Raw genomic sequence first — 6,917 nt, 5'->3', positions numbered from 1 at the left:
TAGCCTCTTCTGTCCTCACTGCCTACGTTCTCACAGCCCCTGAGCACAGGACATGTTTAGAATGCAAACATCTTTGTGTTAAGGCGCTGAGTGAGTCTACCCAATAGGCAAGAGAGCTAGTCTTGGTTTCTCTGCCCCGGGACAGCTAGCAAGAACTTAAATACAGACAGAAGTGATAAATATATCCCACTAACTCCAAACTAAATATGCCCGAGTCAACTTCCCTCTAATTGGATCTCAGAAATGCCCAAGACCGCTCCAGTCCCCTCCACACAAGAAGTTGACAGAGACTAAGGTGGGGTGGGAAATAAGAGCAATCTTAACCACCTGCTGTTAAAATACTGTACTTCTGAAAATCTTGCAGAAGCAAATGACCATATGAACCCAAGTGCCATCTCCCTCTCTGATGCCTTGGAAGACACTGCTGCAAGCTTCATTTGCTTCTGTGTAAACCCACCTCGGCTTCCTCCTTTGCCTCCCTGGCTGCATTTTGCTTCTCCTGGAAGTGAGCTCTTCGTCTCTAATTACTGTCAAAACACTGCACACACCTACAGTTGGCTCCTTTGTCAGCTGCGATTGTTTTCCCACAGTCAACAATCTGTGTGGCATTATTAAAGTTTCTCCTTCAGTGACTTTTTATAGAATTTCATCTGCCTGCCCCCTGGGCAGCCCACTTTAGCTTAGTGGACAGCAGCTGGTGAGGTGTCCGGCTTTTGTTACCAACCATTGTTAGAAGATGACCAGCTAAGCACGGCTGAGAGGCAGCCAGTAAGCTTGGAGGCAGTCTGAACTGGCTGTTCTTCAAGGCCTAAATGGTTTGCTCTTGCCATTTGGTGCCGATTTGATGCTCGTGAATAGGGTGGAGCCTCTATGGATACACAGGCAGCAGCTGTATTTTCAGCCTTCACTCCGATTACACAATTACTAATTCAACTCATCACTTGCCCGGACAGGAACTGCTGTTATTTATTCATACTGACTCCTGACTCTATTTTACACCTTAAATAAGTACTCAGAGCTTTTATTCCCTTTCACCCCATAATGTAGATTTACTAATACGATAAACATTTGTGCTTGCCGTGGATTTTACAAGCACTTATCAGAGGAATAGTTGCATAGGGAAAATATTTACTTAATAAATTAATTTCTGCCATTTAGTGATAGTCTGTGCTGAGTATCTTCTTTCTCTTCAGCCTAACAAAGTATTTCATTATTCTAAATTAATATAAAGCATTTGCATGCAGCACTGAAATTCATTTAAACTATCAACACTGGATTAAATAAAATGAATTTTTTTTTATGCTAGCACTCAGAGAATCTTTAAATTATTGAATATGTCAACAGTGGCCATTGGAAGAAGTTTTTTGATTTCTAATTCTTCCTCTTGCTTAGTTGTACTAAACAAGCACTTGTGCTCAGTGTTGCACACATAGTATTTCATTTAATTCTCACAACAAAACTTTAAGGAAGGCAATATCGTCTATGTTTTAAGGAAACTGAGCTTTAGACAAGGTATAAACTTACCCAAATTCTCACTGGAAATAACTGGGGAATCTGATATTCAAACATGGGTCTGCTGACACAAGGCTGGTGTTCACACCACTTTTTATCTTGTAGAGTTAGTAGTTTGGTAAGCAAGAAGAAACCAGAAATAAAAGATCATTGTTTTTAACAATCCTCTCAAATCTAGAATGAAGTAGAATTATATTCCTACCAAAAAATATTAATTTATCATCTCCTAATTGTAAAAGCAATTTCATCCTCATCATATTAAACATGCCTTGAGTTACCATTCAATTGGGCTTGTACTTCTTAGCAAATTTATTTTATTTTGGCTATTCTAATACGTGTCAGGCACTTTTAGTCAAAGTGTGGTCACATGCCTGAACATGTTCTGAGATGTTTGTTCAAATGAGGAGTTCTAGGCCTCATTGCAAACCTACAGAATCATACTCACTTGTGCTAGGGTCAAGAAATCTGCATTTTTACACTAACAATTAGATTGCAATTCTGAAGAGCATTAAAAGTCTTTAGTGTTTGCAGTGGTTCATATTTCTTGACTAGTCACATATATGTTCCCTTAAGGTATTGATATGGACTCTCAATGTAATTGCTTCTCTGAGAAAGACTCCTCTGGTAGTCATTAGCCTTCTTCAAGGGTATCCTGATTCTTCTCTATCAAGGCACAAGATGAGATTGCATTCCCCCGCACCCTTGAAATCAGGTATAACATATGACTTCCACTGGCCAATAGAAATGAGGGGAAGTGATGTGTTCTCCCTTCCCTGGCTCCAGGAACCATCTACACGCCAGACAGTGGAGGCTTTATCAGTCTGCATTCCTGCATGAATATGAGATGAAGTAGAGCCCCAAATTGATCCCCAATGGATCTGGCAAAATGGAAGACTAGCAGGATATTAGTTCTTTTCCAATATCATTCTGCACTTACACCTTAGTTGTAAAAACACCAATTTTTTTGTCAGTCACATTACTTTTCATCTAAAAGATTAAAATTTCCAGTCTACTTTGTAGCTAGATATAGTTATTATGTTAAATACTGGCTATGAGATATAAGTGGCAATTATATTTCATTGCTAGCAAGTATCCTTAAAAGACAATGGTGCTCTCACCTTCTTTCCTTTTACAAGCTTCCTGGAATGTAAATATAATGACTAAAGTTCCTGCAGTTCCACTGAGCTATGAAGTGAGTTTTAAGATGCAAACCACATTAAACAGAGCAAAAAAGGGAGAAGGAGCCTGGGTCCATAACAATGTGAGGCTTCCATATTTCCCTGGAAAGCCTACCCCTGGATTTATTTTATATGACTGAGAAATAAACCTGTACAAATCACTATTTTCAGATCTTTATTTCCTACCCCAGAATCTTATTCTCTCTGGTACAAAGCATTATATCTACTTGTAATTACTTATTAGCCAGGACTCTGCCATTAACTAACTTTATGAGTTTGGGCAACTACTTCATAAATCTAGGCATTGTTCCTCACTTGTAAAGAAGTAATAATGAGTACTACAGCTGTATCCGATGTAGATGAGATAATGCAGGCGCTGCAGGTTACATGCCTTCCAGAAGAGGGATGTGATTCCTGTACATGTCAGCCAGGCTCCTAAAATGATATTCTGCATTTTCTGGACCACTTTGCCAGCTAACCCACAATCAGTGCAGCACTGCTCAGCATCCTGTCAAGATAGATGGAGTTTCTGAAGGATTGCTAGCCTTACTCAAAAACAGCTGCAGGAGTGATTTTGAACTCACCGAAGTGATTGAACTCACCAAAGCCCCATAAGCATTTCCTATAGGAACTTCGAACTAGCTGATGAGTACATTTATTTTGGCACTCATTTATTTAATGTAAATCATACTGATCAACTTCAAATGAAACGTTGCTGGTTTGCAGAACTTCTCTAATCAGCAGAATTCTGCTGTTGGAAGATTTAGAAGTGGCTGAGCTCAATAACTGGATTTTACATTTGAGGAAAATAAACTTCAGAGAGCAGACACAACGCGACTAATCAAGAGCCACCCAGCTAAGCTCAGGTACGAAGGGAGAGCTCCTGACTCTCAATCCATGTCTTTTTTTCTAAACTAAGCTTCCCCAATGGACACTGCACTCTCCTTTCCTCTGTCTGAACTTTTATCTTAGCTCCATAGCACATACCCAGCGATTAGCTGGAGTCTTTCAAGCTGAGTCCGAGTTTTGCATTTATTCTTGTCTTAATAACCTCTCCAGCATTAAAAAAAAAAAAAAAAAAAAAAAAAGTGTCCCCTCCTGATGTTTTTCTCCTGAATTCCTGAAGCAAATGGCCTCTCTAATCATTTGGGCATCTATACTCTCTCCCAGCCAGTTGCCTGCCTCCTCTTAAAATAGACCTAGTTCTTTTCTATCTTTACATAATCTATGGCTTTTAATGTTTTAAATAGAATTTATTGGACCATGTAAGCGTTCGAATTCTTCATTTTCTGGGCAGCTTTGTTCAGAGATTTTATTCAAGATATTTTGCCTCGTTACTTTGTCTTTTCTTTTTCTATCGTTTGTCATTCTCTGGTTCTCCCTTTTTCACCTCACCACATTACCTGTTGTTGATATAAATTATCTTCGAATCCCCAGCGGCTTGCAGAGTGCCTGGTGTATGTGGAGTATTCTGTAAATTTTTTGAACAAAGAAATAATAAATGGCTAAGAAGATCATGATAGTCACTAGGAAATCTGGCTGTTCATTAAATATCCTTCAGGTGGAACCATAGCTGTTTATACAAACACACTTGTGAATATACATACAAAGGAGGAGCTTGATAACTTAAGTGTTCTTTGTGCACCTGTCTCTGTTTTATGCACTGCACATGGTATTGCCTCACTTGATAATAATCATAATAGCAAATACAGATAGTGCTCCGGATGCGCCAACTACCTATTCAGATCAGTTTAATATGTATTAATTTATTTTATTAATATATATTCATTTATTTATTCTCACCAGAATTCTATAAGGTGGGCACTTTATTATCCTAACAAAGACATAGAAATAGGGGCGCCTGGGTGGCTCGGTCAGTTAAGCATCTGCCTTCAGCTCAGGTCATGATCTCAGGGTCTTGGGATCGAGCTCTGCGTCGGGCTCCCTGCTCAGTGGGCAAGTAGTCTTGTGTTTCCTTTCCTTTTAATAAAACTAAATTCAAGATTAGACACTGGGTGGCCTTTCTTTCTTTCTCTCTCTCTCCTTTCTTCCTTCCTTCCTTCCTACCTTCCTTCCTTCCCTTTCTCTTTCTCTCTCTCTCTCCTTCCTTCCTTCCTTCCTTCCTTCCTTCCTTCCTTCCTTCCTTCCTTCCTTCCATCTTTCCTTCCTTCCTTCTTTGATAATTTCTAAATATGCACTCTTAGGGTGCTAGCAGTTACATTGATTTCAGACGAACTTTAACGTTCATTTTGCAAGGCACTATCATAGAAAGAGAGCATTTGGAGAAGTGTGACAGGACACCAAAATACGGCTCTTCCTGTCTGGGGATTTAGACCAAGTCCCCAAAGCTGAGAATAACAAGTACTCCCTTGTTAGGCAAGATGGACCATTTATAAAGGAAGTGGCAAAAAATGGCTCTGCCAATGTGTATCAGAGAATTCAGTAGAAGGCAAATGATGGGAGAGTGAGGGTTATTTAAAGAAAGAGTTACTTATGCCTTGACTTGAGGAAGTCTTCTCAGGAGAGGCAGACTTCAGGAGAGCCATGAAAAGTACTTGGCCTGTGAGGTCTGAAACTAAGGAAAACATAGAGATTAAAATGTGGCTCATGTCTGGAGAAGTCAAACAACTGGCAAGGTTTGCCAAAAGTCAAAGAAAAGAGAGGATTTGAGTAGAAGCAAGGTGAATCTCCACATGAGATGAACAAAGGCATGTATTTTCTATGGGCCAGAGGTGGCCCATGGAAAGTAGGCTGCTGTGAGCCCTTTTCACAGGTTTTCCCCCAAAAAAGATCACTGGAAGGCTAACTACCAGCACCAGAGGATGGATTGCCAGAGGCCAGGGCTTGACAGAATCATATCTGGCTGGCTAGAGGAAATTTCACTAATGCCAGGGAGCAGCAATGGGATATTCCAGCAAGATAATCTCCAGGGACCCACAGAAGTATCTCATTGAAGAAGCAGCTGATCATCTGACATACCCAGGAGATATCAACACCTGATTACAGTCAAACAAGTCTAATAAGAAGTTGTCCATCCCCTTCCATCTCCCTCTTCCCCCTGCTCTAACACTGGAGAGTCTAGGGTTAGGAGAAATGAGAAGAAGAGCAAAATGAAGAAATAATGAAGAAGTCTATAACTCTGCTGCACAGCCTGGAGTAACCAGGGGAAGAGGCAAAGACATAAAGCAGATAAGAATGAGAAATTTAAGTTTTAATTATGGGTTGAACTGATTTGTTATTATATAAAAATGAAATTATGTTTTCACATCTGATAGGGTCCTAAAAGCTCTGGCATATTTTCTGGAGATTTTATCCACTATGAAGAAGGATGAGTCAACAGACTAAGTTTAATGGAGGATGTAGAGAAACAATAAAGTTGCCTTCCTCTTGAAGCCTACTGAGTGCGACTCAGTAAACTCATTAGAAATTATATAAATTTAGAAGGAAGAGAGCCAAAAACCCTATGGTTATATGAAAAAAAAATCAGTCTCTAAAACATCTCAATATTTCTTATCACATAGGTTCTCCATAAAATGAAGAAAATTAATTTTAGGAAAGCCTCTTTGAACTCTGAAGCTCAGATAAACTATTCAACCAGAACATTAGAACTGAAAAGTGTCATTAGCAGTCAGAGAATTTTGTGGTGGATATTAACTATAAAAATAGTGGATATCAAATAATCAATACTTATCACTTTGAATATGATCTGAAAATAGTCATGCATGAAACCAAAACATAGCAAAGAGTATATTAATGTTTTTATTTGTGTCCTGCTGCTGCCATGACAAATTTAGTGGCATACCAATACAGACTTTATGATCTCACAGTAGGTAGGAACTCTGATGAGCTTATCTGATTCCTCTGCTCCAGTTTCACAAATCTGAAATCAAGGTGCTGACAGAGGTGCATTCCCCACTGGAGGCTCTAGGATGGAATTCAGTTTGTTGTGGTTATAGGACCAAAATATTTGTTTTCTTACTGGCTGTTAGCTGAAGGCCATTCTCAGCTTCTAAAGAATGCCTCATTCCTTGGCTAGTAGCCATCTTGCTCTGTCTTCAAAGTCAGAAATGGCAGGGCAAGTTTTTCTCATGCTTCCAATCTCTCTATACCTTCTATCATCACATCTCTCTGTCTGTAGCTGGAAAGGTTCTCTGCTTTTAAGGACTACAGTGGTTAAATTGGGCCCAACTAGAAAATCCAGTATAATCTTTGCATCTCAAGGTCTAT

This window comes from Callorhinus ursinus, unplaced genomic scaffold (genome assembly GCF_003265705.2).
Source record: "Callorhinus ursinus isolate GAN/ISIS: 27379988/994484 unplaced genomic scaffold, GSC_fseal_2.0 scaffold14, whole genome shotgun sequence".
Lineage (NCBI taxonomy): Eukaryota > Metazoa > Chordata > Mammalia > Carnivora > Otariidae > Callorhinus > Callorhinus ursinus.
This window is presented reverse-complemented; position numbering follows the sequence as displayed.